The 14,888-nt window shown below is 41.7% G+C and overlaps 1 long non-coding RNA gene across 1 annotated transcript; it reads right to left on the bottom strand.

Annotated features, from left to right (window-relative positions):
• Window positions 1–10,521: 10,521 nt before the first annotated feature.
• On the bottom strand, window positions 10,522–14,661 carry LOC122805445. Its single transcript, XR_006365369.1, has 3 exons — window positions 14,562–14,661; window positions 12,480–12,635; window positions 10,522–10,544 (listed from the first exon to the last, which is right to left on the bottom strand). It is a non-coding gene; the product is annotated as an uncharacterized LOC122805445 (long non-coding RNA).
• Window positions 14,662–14,888: the final 227 nt, after the last annotated feature.

Here is a 14,888-nt window from a genome sequence, read left to right as displayed (position 1 = left end):
AAAAAGGGAGTTGAAGCAGCAGGGAGTATTGCTTTGGCAATGGGGAGTTCAGCTTGGTTAGGTCCAGTTATTCGCCCAGGCAGAGACACAGGGGAAAGATTCAGAGCAAGAAAGCTGGAGGACAGAAAAGACAAAGTAAAAAACAATGTTAATTAGTAGCAAGTTAAATATACATTTTATCTCCTACTAGTGTTTAAAGTAAGGAGGTAGCTAGTGGGAAGGAAAATAACACTAAACAGATTTACAGTTGTTAGCAGGGTGGATAGGGCGAAGCACGAGTACAGCAAATATATCAGAGTACATATAACAATGTAGTCTACAATCAGTTAAAGAGTTCCCATATGCATTGGCTCATGTGTAATTAATAGTAGGGTAACACTAATAACATGTAGAATGTGAGCGCTATAGCTTCTGAGTAAGACTTAGCATTTTAAAGATAGAGCGTTACTCCAGCTCTTTACCGTTAAGGAAAATGGAATAAACAGTACGATTCTAACCCAATATGGAGGCCTTAACTGATTAAACAAAAAGATAATACATGCTTGAGACGCTGACGCTAAATTTAGCTTAAGTAGAAAGGCAGCGTTTATCTTGGAAGGTAGTCGCTATTAAATCCTATTAACAGGTCATCTCATAGCATGCGAGTAAAGTGAGATAAGCAAGCAGCCAAGATAGCGCTTACCTGGGAAGGCAATCGCTACCGAGCATTTAAAAGTTATCTATACAGCCTTGGTGGTAGTTACATATAACAGCCTTCATGTAAGGTAAAATTAATTAAGCAACAATTTAACTGAGGTAATGCAAGATACTCATTAGCCCACAGCAAGACAATGCAATAACAATGTAAAGGATAAAGGCAGTCGCAACCTAAAGTCTAGTATTTACACAACAGCCTTCACGTGAAGTAAAATAGTGAAAGCGACAGTTAAACTGTAGCAATGCAGGATACTCGCTTGTCGACAACGGCACAGGCAAAACAATTCAAAGATAAAGGCTAGACACTTATATGCGGGCAACAGGATGAGACAAAACAGTATAAACACAGCTGGATAAACTATTCTATGGAGTTCAGAGGAGATTTTACAGTAAAATGCAGTAAGTCACGTAAATACAATCTCTACTTACATAGGAAACACACTCACAGCCGAGGATGCACAGCAGCCAGAACGGGGCAAGTTAAAGATGGCGCCTAGGAGTAGGGAGTGAATTTATCATTTTGTGGGGAAGGATGGGACAGGGGGAGGAGCAGGAGTAGGATACTGGCGGGAACAGAGAGGACGAGTGAATTAAATAGGAGGGGGGGTGATGTCTGAAAATGGAACAGACCAAGGAGTAAAGAAGGAGCAGAGGACAGAGACTAGGAAAAGGGAAGGAGTAGACAGGGCAGGATATGTAAATAGATGAGAGAGAGAGAGAGAGAGAGAGAGAGAGAGAGGTACACAGTGGAGATGGAAAGGTGGTAAAAGAGCACAGGTATTGTAGGAGGGAAAGAGATAAATGATAAGAAAGAGAGAAAAAGGGGATAAAGGAAGAAGAGTACAGAGTAGCTACAGGGTTGATGAGCCCAGAGAGCAGAAGAGGAGCGAGAGACTATCAGTGGAGCAGTAGTTGTGAAGTGTAAGTAACAGAAGGGTAAGTGGTGGTGGCCTAGATAAGGTGGGAAGAGTGGGCTAAGGTATAGGTGAAGAGAGAGGGACAGAGATGTGTTAGCTGTGGAGCAGAAAGGAGAAAAGTATTAAATTATGTTATATTTCTACTTTAAGTTTGTATGTTTAAAGTTCGAATTCATTGGAGAGGTTTAGGTGGAATAGTAGACTTATTTCAATGGAAAAGGGGGTGCCCAGTAGTGGACTATGCAGAAGCAAAGGCTCACCAGGGCATGCTAGGGCTGATAAGACAGGGGAAGAGGGGAGCAACAGAACAAAGAGCTGAGAGAGGTATGGAGGACAGAAAACAATGGAGGGGTTAGGCTGCTGGCACTCCTGACAGGGAATGTATTACTACAGCTAGCAGAGTAAGAGTACAGAATTCTGATTTAGCAGAAGTACATACTTTCTTCAGTTCTTTTTAAGGTCACTAGGTACACTTTTCCTCAAAAGGGAGTTGAAGCAGCAGGGAGTATTGCTTTGGCAATGGGGAGTTCAGCTTGGTTAGGTCCAGTTATTCGCCCAGGCAGAGACACAGGGGAAAGATTCAGAGCAAGAAAGCTGGAGGACAGAAAAAGACAAAGTAAAAAACAATGTTAATTAGTAGCAAGTTAAATATACATTTTATCTCCTACTAGTGTTTAAAGTAAGGAGGTAGCTAGTGGGAAGGAAAATAACACTAAACAGATTTACAGTTGTTAGCAGGGTGGATAGGGCAAAGCACGAGTACAGCAAATATATCAGAGTACATATAACAATGTAGTCTACAATCAGTTAAAGAGTTCCCATATGCATTGGCTCATGTGTAATTAATAGTAGGGTAACACTAATAACATGTAGAATGTGAGCGCTATAGCTTCTGAGTAAGACTTAGCATTTTAAAGATAGAGCGTTACTCCAGCTCTTTACCGTTAAGGAAAATGGAATAAACAGTACGATTCTAACCCAATATGGAGGCCTTAACTGATTAAACAAAAGATAATACATGCTTGAGACGCTGACGCTAAATTTAGCTTAAGTAGAAAGGCAGCGTTTATCTTGGAAGGTAGTCGCTATTAAATCCTATTAACAGGTCATCTCATAGCATGCGAGTAAAGTGAGATAAGCAAGCAGCCAAGATAGCGCTTACCTGGGAAGGCAATCGCTACCGAGCATTTAAAAGTTATCTATACAGCCTTGGTGGTAGTTACATATAACAGCCTTCATGTAAGGTAAAATTAATTAAGCAACAATTTAACTGAGGTAATGCAAGATACTCATTAGCCCACAGCAAGACAATGCAATAACAATGTAAAGGATAAAGGCAGTCGCAACCTAAAGTCTAGTATTTACACAACAGCCTTCACGTGAAGTAAAATAGTGAAAGCGACAGTTAAACTGTAGCAATGCAGGATACTCGCTTGTCGACAACGGCACAGGCAAAACAATTCAAAGATAAAGGCTAGACACTTATATGCGGGCAACAGGATGAGACAAAACAGTATAAACACAGCTGGATAAACTATTCTATGGAGTTCAGAGGAGATTTTACAGTAAAATGCAGTAAGTCACGTAAATACAATCTCTACTTACATAGGAAACACACTCACAGCCGAGGATGCACAGCAGCCAGAACAGGGCAAGTTAAAGATGGGGCCTAGGAGTAGGGAGTGAATTTATCTTTTTGTGGGGAAGGATGGGACAGGGGGAGGAGAAGGAGTAGGATACTGGCGGGAACAGAGAGGACGAGTGAATTAAATAGGAGGGGGGGTGATGTCTGAAAATGGAACAGACCAAGGAGTAAAGAAAGAGCAGAGGACAGAGACTAGGAAAAGGGAAGGAGTAGACAGGGCAGGATATGTAAATAGATGAGAGAGAGAGAGAGAGAGAGAGAGAGAGGTACACAGTGGAGATGGAAAGGTGGTAAAAGAGCACAGGTATTGTAGGAGGGAAAGAGATAAATGATAAGAAAGAGAGAGAAAGGGGATAAAGGAAGAAGAGTACAGAGTAGCTACAGGGTTGATGAGCCCAGAGAGCAGAAGAGGAGCGAGAGACTATCAGTGGAGCAGTAGTTGTGAAGTGTAAGTAACAGAAGGGTAAGTGGTGGTGGCCTAGATAAGGTGGGAAGAGTGGGCTAAGGTATAGGTGAAGAGAGAGGGACAGAGATGTGTTAGCTGTGGAGCAGAAAGGAGAAAAGTATTAAATTATGTTATATTTCTACTTTAAGTTTGTATGTTTAAAGTTCAATTCATTGGAGAGGTTTAGGTGGAATAGTAGACTTATTTCAATGGAAAAGGGGGTGCCCAGTAGTGGACTATGCAGAAGCAAAGGCTCACCAGGGCATGCTAGGGCTGATAAGACAGGGGAAGAGGGGAGCAACAGAACAAAGAGCTGAGAGAGGTATGGAGGACAGAAAACAATGGAGGGGTTAGGCTGCTGGCACTCCTGACAGGGAATGTATTACTACAGCTAGCAGAGTAAGAGTACAGAATTCTGATTTAGCAGAAGTACATACTTTCTTCAGTTCTTTTTAAGGTCACTAGGTACACTTTTCCTCAAAAGGGAGTTGAAGCAGCAGGGAGTATTGCTTTGGCAATGGGGAGTTCAGCTTGGTTAGGTCCAGTTATTCGCCCAGGCAGAGACACAGGGAAAGATTCAGAGCAAGAAAGCTGGAGGACAGAAAAGACAAAGTAAAAACAATGTTAATTAGTAGCAAGTTAAATATACATTTTATCTCCTACTAGTGTTTAAAGTAAGGAGGTAGCTAGTGGGAAGGAAAATAACACTAAACAGATTTACAGTTGTTAGCAGGGTGGATAGGGCAAAGCACGAGTACAGCAAATATATCAGAGTACATATAACAATGTAGTCTACAATCAGTTAAAGAGTTCCCATATGCATTGGCTCATGTGTAATTAATAGTAGGGTAACACTAATAACATGTAGAATGTGAGCTATAGCTTCTGAGTAAGACTTAGCATTTTAAAGATAGAGCGTTACTCCAGCTCTTTACCGTTAAGGAAAATGGAATAAACAGTACGATTCTAACCCAATATGGAGGCCTTAACTGATTAAACAAAAAGATAATACATGCTTGAGACGCTGACGCTAAATTTAGCTTAAGAAGAAAGGCAGCGTTTATCTTGGAAGGTAGTCGCTATTAAATCCTATTAACAGGTCATCTCATAGCATGCAGTAAAGTGAGATAAGCAAGCAGCCAAGATAGCGCTTACCTGGGAAGGCAATCGCTACCGAGCATTTAAAAGTTATCTATACAGCCTTGGTGGTAGTTACATATAACAGCCTTCATGTAAGGTAAAATTAATTAAGCAACAATTTAACTGAGGTAATGCAAGATACTCATTAGCCCACAGCAAGACAATGCAATAACAATGTAAAGGATAAAGGCAGTCGCAACCTAAAGTCTAGTATTTACACAACAGCCTTCACGTGAAGTAAAATAGTGAAAGCGACAGTTAAACTGTAGCAATGCAGGATACTCGCTTGTCGACAACGGCACAGGCAAAACAATTCAAAGATAAAGGCTAGACACTTATATGCGGGCAACAGGATGAGACAAAACAGTATAAACACAGCTGGATAAACTATTCTATGGAGTTCAGAGGAGATTTTACAGTAAAATGCAGTAAGTCACGTAAATACAATCTCTACTTACATAGGAAACACACTCACAGCCGAGGATGCACAGCAGCCAGAACGGGGCAAGTTAAAGATGGCGCCTAGGAGTAGGGAGTGAATTTATCATTTTGTGGGGAAGGATGGGACAGGGGGAGGAGCAGGAGTAGGATACTGGCGGGAACAGAGAGGACGAGTGAATTAAATAGGAGGGGGGGTGATGTCTGAAAATGGAACAGACCAAGGAGTAAAGAAGGAGCAGAGGACAGAGACTAGGAAAAGGGAAGGAGTAGACAGGGCAGGATATGTAAATAGATGAGAGAGAGAGAGAGAGAGAGAGAGAGGTACACAGTGGAGATGGAAAGGTGGTAAAAGAGCACAGGTATTGTAGGAGGGAAAGAGATAAATGATAAGAAAGAGAGAGAAAGGGGATAAAGGAAGAAGAGTACAGAGTAGCTACAGGGTTGATGAGCCCAGAGAGCAGAAGAGGAGCGAGAGACTATCAGTGGAGCAGTAGTTGTGAAGTGTAAGTAACAGAAGGGTAAGTGGTGGTGGCCTAGATAAGGTGGGAAGAGTGGGCTAAGGTATAGGTGAAGAGAGAGGGACAGAGATGTGTTAGCTGTGGAGCAGAAAGGAGAAAAGTATTAAATTATGTTATATTTCTACTTTAAGTTTGTATGTTTAAAGTTCGAATTCATTGGAGAGGTTTAGGTGGAATAGTAGACTTATTTCAATGGAAAAGGGGTGCCCAGTAGTGGACTATGCAGAAGCAAAGGCTCACCAGGGCATGCTAGGGCTGATAAGACAGGGGAAGAGGGGAGCAACAGAACAAAGAGCTGAGAGAGGTATGGAGGACAGAAAACAATGGAGGGGTTAGGCTGCTGGCACTCCTGACAGGGAATGTATTACTACAGCTAGCAGAGTAAGAGTACAGAATTCTGATTTAGCAGAAGTACATACTTTCTTCAGTTCTTTTTAAGGTCACTAGGTACACTTTTCCTCAAAAAGGAGTTGAAGCAGCAGGGAGTATTGCTTTGGCAATGGGGAGTTCAGCTTGGTTAGGTCCAGTTATTCGCCCAGGCAGAGACACAGGGAAAGATTCAGAGCAAGAAAGCTGGAGGACAGAAAAGACAAAGTAAAAACAATGTTAATTAGTAGCAAGTTAAATATACATTTTATCTCCTACTAGTGTTTAAAGTAAGGAGGTAGCTAGTGGGAAGGAAAATAACACTAAACAGATTTACAGTTGTTAGCAGGGTGGATAGGGCAAAGCACGAGTACAGCAAATATATCAGAGTACATATAACAATGTAGTCTACAATCAGTTAAAGAGTTCCCATATGCATTGGCTCATGTGTAATTAATAGTAGGGTAACACTAATAACATGTAGAATGTGAGCTATAGCTTCTGAGTAAGACTTAGCATTTTAAAGATAGAGCGTTACTCCAGCTCTTTACCGTTAAGGAAAATGGAATAAACAGTACGATTCTAACCCAATATGGAGGCCTTAACTGATTAAACAAAAAGATAATACATGCTTGAGACGCTGACGCTAAATTTAGCTTAAGTAGAAAGGCAGCGCTTATCTTGGAAGGTAGTCGCTATTAAATCCTATTAACAGGTCATCTCATAGCATGCGAGTAAAGTGAGATAAGCAAGCAGCCAAGATAGCGCTTACCTGGGAAGGCAATCGCTACCGAGCATTTAAAAGTTATCTATACAGCCTTGGTGGTAGTTACATATAACAGCCTTCATGTAAGGTAAAATTAATTAAGCAACAATTTAACTGAGGTAATGCAAGATACTCATTAGCCCACAGCAAGACAATGCAATAACAATGTAAAGGATAAAGGCAGTCGCAACCTAAAGTCTAGTATTTACACAACAGCCTTCACGTGAAGTAAAATAGTGAAAGCGACAGTTAAACTGTAGCAATGCAGGATACTCGCTTGTCGACAACGGCACAGGCAAAACAATTCAAAGATAAAGGCTAGACACTTATATGCGGGCAACAGGATGAGACAAAACAGTATAAACACAGCTGGATAAACTATTCTATGGAGTTCAGAGGAGATTTTACAGTAAAATGCAGTAAGTCACGTAAATACAATCTCTACTTACATAGGAAACACACTCACAGCCGAGGATGCACAGCAGCCAGAACGGGCAAGTTAAAGATGGCGCCTAGGAGTAGGGAGTGAATTTATCATTTTGTGGGGAAGGATGGGACAGGGGGAGGAGCAGGAGTAGGATACTGGCGGGAACAGAGAGGACGAGTGAATTAAATAGGAGGGGGGGTGATGTCTGAAAATGGAACAGACCAAGGAGTAAAGAAGGAGCAGAGGACAGAGACTAGGAAAAGGGAAGGAGTAGACAGGGCAGGATATGTAAATAGATGAGAGAGAGAGAGAGAGAGAGAGAGAGAGGTACACAGTGGAGATGGAAAGGTGGTAAAAGAGCACAGGTATTGTAGGAGGGAAAGAGATAAATGATAAGAAAGAGAGAGAAAGGGGATAAAGGAAGAAGAGTACAGAGTAGCTACAGGGTTGATGAGCCCAGAGAGCAGAAGAGGAGCGAGAGACTATCAGTGGAGCAGTAGTTGTGAAGTGTAAGTAACAGAAGGGTAAGTGGTGGTGGCCTAGATAAGGTGGGAAGAGTGGGCTAAGGTATAGGTGAAGAGAGGGACAGAGATGTGTTAGCTGTGGAGCAGAAAGGAGAAAAGTATTAAATTATGTTATATTTCTACTTTAAGTTTGTATGTTTAAAGTTCAATTCATTGGAGAGGTTTAGGTGGAATAGTAGACTTATTTCAATGGAAAAGGGGGTGCCCAGTAGTGGACTATGCAGAAGCAAAGGCTCACCAGGGCATGCTAGGGCTGATAAGACAGGGGAAGAGGGGAGCAACAGAACAAAGAGCTGAGAGAGGTATGGAGGACAGAAAACAATGGAGGGGTTAGGCTGCTGGCACTCCTGACAGGGAATGTATTACTACAGCTAGCAGAGTAAGAGTACAGAATTCTGATTTAGCAGAAGTACATACTTTCTTCAGTTCTTTATAAGGTCACTAGGTACACTTTTCCTCAAAAAGGAGTTGAAGCAGCAGGGAGTATTGCTTTGGCAATGGGGAGTTCAGCTTGGTTAGGTCCAGTTATTCGCCCAGGCAGAGACACAGGGGAAAGATTCAGAGCAAGAAAGCTGGAGGACAGAAAAAGACAAAGTAAAAAACAATGTTAATTAGTAGCAAGTTAAATATACATTTTATCTCCTACTAGTGTTTAAAGTAAGGAGGTAGCTAGTGGGAAGGAAAATAACACTAAACAGATTTACAGTTGTTAGCAGGGTGGATAGGGCAAAGCACGAGTACAGCAAATATATCAGAGTACATATAACAATGTAGTCTACAATCAGTTAAAGAGTTCCCATATGCATTGGCTCATGTGTAATTAATAGTAGGGTAACACTAATAACATGTAGAATGTGAGCTTATAGCTTCTGAGTAAGACTTAGCATTTTAAAGATAGAGCGTTACTCCAGCTCTTTACCGTTAAGGAAAATGGAATAAACAGTACGATTCTAACCCAATATGGAGGCCTTAACTGATTAAACAAAAGATAATACATGCTTGAGACGCTGACGCTAAATTTAGCTTAAGTAGAAAGGCAGCGTTTATCTTGGAAGGTAGTCGCTATTAAATCCTATTAACAGGTCATCTCATAGCATGCGAGTAAAGTGAGATAAGCAAGCAGCCAAGATAGCGCTTACCTGGGAAGGCAATCGCTACCGAGCATTTAAAAGTTATCTATACAGCCTTGGTGGTAGTTACATATAACAGCCTTCATGTAAGGTAAAATTAATTAAGCAACAATTTAACTGAGGTAATGCAAGATACTCATTAGCCCACAGCAAGACAATGCAATAACAATGTAAAGGATAAAGGCAGTCGCAACCTAAAGTCTAGTATTTACACAACAGCCTTCACGTGAAGTAAAATAGTGAAAGCGACAGTTAAACTGTAGCAATGCAGGATACCCGCTTGTCGACAACGGCACAGGCAAAACAATTCAAAGATAAAGGCTAGACACTTATATGCGGGCAACAGGATGAGACAAAACAGTATAAACACAGCTGGATAAACTATTCTATGGAGTTCAGAGGAGATTTTACAGTAAAATGCAGTAAGTCACGTAAATACAATCTCTACTTACATAGGAAACACACTCACAGCCGAGGATGCACAGCAGCCAGAACGGGGCAAGTTAAAGATGGCGCCTAGGAGTAGGGAGTGAATTTATCATTTTGTGGGGAAGGATGGGACAGGGGGAGGAGCAGGAGTAGGATACTGGCGGGAACAGAGAGGACGAGTGAATTAAATAGGAGGGGGGGTGATGTCTGAAAATGGAACAGACCAAGGAGTAAAGAAGGAGCAGAGGACAGAGACTAGGAAAAGGGAAGGAGTAGACAGGGCAGGATATGTAAATAGATGAGAGAGAGAGAGAGAGAGAGAGAGAGAGAGGTACACAGTGGAGATGGAAAGGTGGTAAAAGAGCACAGGTATTGTAGGAGGGAAAGAGATAAATGATAAGATAGAGAGAGAAAGGGATAAAGGAAGAAGAGTACAGAGTAGCTACAGGGTTGATGAGCCCAGAGAGCAGAAGAGGAGCGAGAGACTATCAGTGGAGCAGTAGTTGTGAAGTGTAAGTAACAGAAGGGTAAGTGGTGGTGGCCTAGATAAGGTGGGAAGAGTGGGCTAAGGTATAGGTGAAGAGAGAGGGACAGAGATGTGTTAGCTGTGGAGCAGAAAGGAGAAAAGTATTAAATTATGTTATATTTCTACTTTAAGTTTGTATGTTTAAAGTTCGAATTCATTGGAGAGGTTTAGGTGGAATAGTAGACTTATTTCAATGGAAAAGGCGGTGCCCAGTAGTGGACTATGCAGAAGCAAAGGCTCACCAGGGCATGCTAGGGCTGATAAGACAGGGGAAGAGGGGAGCAACAGAACAAAGAGCTGAGAGAGGTATGGAGGACAGAAAACAATGGAGGGGTTAGGCTGCTGGCACTCCTGACAGGGAATGTATTACTACAGCTAGCAGAGTAAGAGTACAGAATTCTGATTTAGCAGAAGTACATACTTTCTTCAGTTCTTTTAAGGTCACTAGGTACACTTTTCCTCAAAAAGGAGTTGAAGCAGCAGGGAGTATTGCTTTGGCAATGGGGAGTTCAGCTTGGTTAGGTCCAGTTATTCGCCCAGGCAGAGACACAGGGAAAGATTCAGAGCAAGAAAGCTGGAGGACAGAAAAGACAAAGTAAAAAACAATGTTAATTAGTAGCAAGTTAAATATACATTTTATCTCCTACTAGTGTTTAAAGTAAGGAGGTAGCTAGTGGGAAGGAAAATAACACTAAACAGATTTACAGTTGTTAGCAGGGTGGATAGGGCAAAGCACGAGTACAGCAAATATATCAGAGTACATATAACAATGTAGTCTACAATCAGTTAAAGAGTTCCCATATGCATTGGCTCATGTGTAATTAATAGTAGGGTAACACTAATAACATGTAGAATGTGAGCGCTATAGCTTCTGAGTAAGACTTAGCATTTTAAAGATAGAGCGTTACTCCAGCTCTTTACCGTTAAGGAAAATGGAATAAACAGTACGATTCTAACCCAATATGGAGGCCTTAACTGATTAAACAAAAAGATAATACATGCTTGAGACGCTGACGCTAAATTTAGCTTAAGTAGAAAGGCAGCGTTTATCTTGGAAGGTAGTCGCTATTAAATCCTATTAACAGGTCATCTCATAGCATGCGAGTAAAGTGAGATAAGCAAGCAGCCAAGATAGCGCTTACCTGGGAAGGCAATCGCTACCGAGCATTTAAAAGTTATCTATACAGCCTTGGTGGTAGTTACATATAACAGCCTTCATGTAAGGTAAAATTAATTAAGCAACAATTTAACTGAGGTAATGCAAGATACTCATTAGCCCACAGCAAGACAATGCAATAACAATGTAAAGGATAAAGGCAGTCGCAACCTAAAGTCTAGTATTTACACAACAGCCTTCACGTGAAGTAAAATAGTGAAAGCGACAGTTAAACTGTAGCAATGCAGGATACTCGCTTGTCGACAACGGCACAGGCAAAACAATTCAAAGATAAAGGCTAGACACTTATATGCGGGCAACAGGATGAGACAAAACAGTATAAACACAGCTGGATAAACTATTCTATGGAGTTCAGAGGAGATTTTACAGTAAAATGCAGTAAGTCACGTAAATACAATCTCTACTTACATAGGAAACACACTCACAGCCGAGGATGCACAGCAGCCAGAACGGGGCAAGTTAAAGATGGCGCCTAGGAGTAGGGAGTGAATTTATCATTTTGTGGGGAAGGATGGGACAGGGGGAGGAGCAGGAGTAGGATACTGGCGGAACAGAGAGGACGAGTGAATTAAATAGGAGGGGGGGTGATGTCTGAAAATGGAACAGACCAAGGAGTAAAGAAGGAGCAGAGGACAGAGACTAGGAAAAGGGAAGGAGTAGACAGGGCAGGATATGTAAATAGATGAGAGAGAGAGAGAGAGAGAGAGAGAGAGAGAGGTACACAGTGGAGATGGAAAGGTGGTAAAAGAGCACAGGCATTGTAGGAGGGAAAGAGATAAATGATAAGAAAGAGAGAGAAAGGGGATAAAGGAAGAAGAGTACAGAGTAGCTACAGGGTTGATGAGCCCAGAGAGCAGAAGAGGAGCGAGAGACTATCAGTGGAGCAGTAGTTGTGAAGTGTAAGTAACAGAAGGGTAAGTGGTGGTGGCCTAGATAAGGTGGGAAGAGTGGGCTAAGGTATAGGTGAAGAGAGAGGGACAGAGATGTGTTAGCTGTGGAGCAGAAAGGAGAAAAGTATTAAATTATGTTATATTTCTACTTTAAGTTTGTATGTTTAAAGTTCAATTCATTGGAGAGGTTTAGGTGGAATAGTAGACTTATTTCAATGGAAAAGGGTTGCCCAGTAGTGGACTATGCAGAAGCAAAGGCTCACCAGGGCATGCTAGGGCTGATAAGACAGGGGAAGAGGGGAGCAACAGAACAAAGAGCTGAGAGAGGTATGGAGGACAGAAAACAATGGAGGGGTTAGGCTGCTGGCACTCCTGACAGGGAATGTATTACTACAGCTAGCAGAGTAAGAGTACAGAATTCTGATTTAGCAGAAGTACATACTTTCTTCAGTTCTTTTTAAGGTCACTAGGTACACTTTTCCTCAAAAAGGGAGTTGAAGCAGCAGGGAGTATTGCTTTGGCAATGGGGAGTTCAGCTTGGTTAGGTCCAGTTATTCGCCCAGGCAGAGACACAGGGGAAAGATTCAGAGCAAGAAAGCTGGAGGACAGAAAAAGACAAAGTAAAAAACAATGTTAATTAGTAGCAAGTTAAATATACATTTTATCTCCTACTAGTGTTTAAAGTAAGGAGGTAGCTAGTGGGAAGGAAAATAACACTAAACAGATTTACAGTTGTTAGCAGGGTGGATAGGGCAAAGCACGAGTACAGCAAATATATCAGAGTACATATAACAATGTAGTCTACAATCAGTTAAAGAGTTCCCATATGCATTGGCTCATGTGTAATTAATAGTAGGGTAACACTAATAACATGTAGAATGTGAGCTATAGCTTCTGAGTAAGACTTAGCATTTTAAAGATAGAGCGTTACTCCAGCTCTTTACCGTTAAGGAAAATGGAATAAACAGTACGATTCTAACCCAATATGGAGGCCTTAACTGATTAAACAAAAAGATAATACATGCTTGAGACGCTGACGCTAAATTTAGCTTAAGTAGAAAGGCAGCGTTTATCTTGGAAGGTAGTCGCTATTAAATCCTATTAACAGGTCATCTCATAGCATGCGAGTAAAGTGAGATAAGCAAGCAGCCAAGATAGCTTACCTGGGAAGGCAATCGCTACCGAGCATTTAAAAGTTATCTATACAGCCTTGGTGGTAGTTACATATAACAGCCTTCATGTAAGGTAAAATTAATTAAGCAACAATTTAACTGAGGTAATGCAAGATACTCATTAGCCCACAGCAAGACAATGCAATAACAATGTAAAGGATAAAGGCAGTCGCAACCTAAAGTCTAGTATTTACACAACAGCCTTCACGTGAAGTAAAATAGTGAAAGCGACAGTTAAACTGTAGCAATGCAGGATACTCGCTTGTCGACAACGGCACAGGCAAAACAATTCAAAGATAAAGGCTAGACACTTATATGCGGGCAACAGGATGAGACAAAACAGTATAAACACAGCTGGATAAACTATTCTATGGAGTTCAGAGGAGATTTTACAGTAAAATGCAGTAAGTCACGTAAATACAATCTCTACTTACATAGGAAACACACTCACAGCCGAGGATGCACAGCAGCCAGAACGGGCAAGTTAAAGATGGCGCCTAGGAGTAGGGAGTGAATTTATCATTTTGTGGGGAAGGATGGGACAGGGGGAGGAGCAGGAGTAGGATACTGGCGGGAACAGAGAGGACGAGTGAATTAAATTGGAGGGGGGGTGATGTCTGAAAATGGAACAGACCAAGGAGTAAAGAAGGAGCAGAGGACAGAGACTAGGAAAAGGGAAGGAGTAGACAGGGCAGGATATGTAAATAGATGAGAGAGAGAGAGAGAGAGAGAGAGAGGTACACAGTGGAGATGGAAAGGTGGTAAAAGAGCACAGGTATTGTAGGAGGGAAAGAGATAAATGATAAGAAAGAGAGAGAAAGGGGATAAAGGAAGAAGAGTACAGAGTAGCTACAGGGTTGATGAGCCCAGAGAGCAGAAGAGGAGCGAGAGACTATCAGTGGAGCAGTAGTTGTGAAGTGTAAGTAACAGAAGGGTAAGTGGTGGTGGCCTAGATAAGGTGGGAAGAGTGGGCTAAGGTATAGGTGAAGAGAGAGGGACAGAGATGTGTTAGCTGTGGAGCAGAAAGGAGAAAAGTATTAAATTATGTTATATTTCTACTTTAAGTTTGTATGTTTAAAGTTCGAATTCATTGGAGAGGTTTAGGTGGAATAGTAGACTTATTTCAATGGAAAAGGGGTGCCCAGTAGTGGACTATGCAGAAGCAAAGGCTCACCAGGGCATGCTAGGGCTGATAAGACAGGGGAAGAGGGAGCAACAGAACAAAGAGCTGAGAGAGGTATGGAGGACAGAAAACAATGGAGGGGTTAGGCTGCTGGCACTCCTGACAGGGAATGTATTACTACAGCTAGCAGAGTAAGAGTACAGAATTCTGATTTAGCAGAAGTACATACTTTCTTCAGTTCTTTTTAAGGTCACTAGGTACACTTTTCCTCAAAAAGGGAGTTGAAGCAGCAGGGAGTATTGCTTTGGCAATGGGGAGTTCAGCTTGGTTAGGTCCAGTTATTCGCCCAGGCAGAGACACAGGGAAAGATTCAGAGCAAGAAAGCTGGAGGACAGAAAAGACAAAGTAAAAAACAATGTTAATTAGTAGCAAGTTAAATATACATTTTATCTCCTACTAGTGTTTAAAGTAAGGAGGTAGCTAGTGGGAAGGAAAATAACACTAAACAGATTTACAGTTGTTAGCAGGGTGGATAGGGCAAAGCACGAGTACAGCA

Source organism: Protopterus annectens, chromosome 6.part1 (genome assembly GCF_019279795.1).
Source record: "Protopterus annectens isolate FY-2018-M chromosome 6.part1, PAN1.0, whole genome shotgun sequence".
In the NCBI taxonomy this organism is placed as follows: domain Eukaryota; kingdom Metazoa; phylum Chordata; order Ceratodontiformes; family Protopteridae; genus Protopterus; species Protopterus annectens.
Note: the sequence above shows the minus strand (reverse complement) of the source record. Positions and strands in the feature narration are given on the sequence as shown.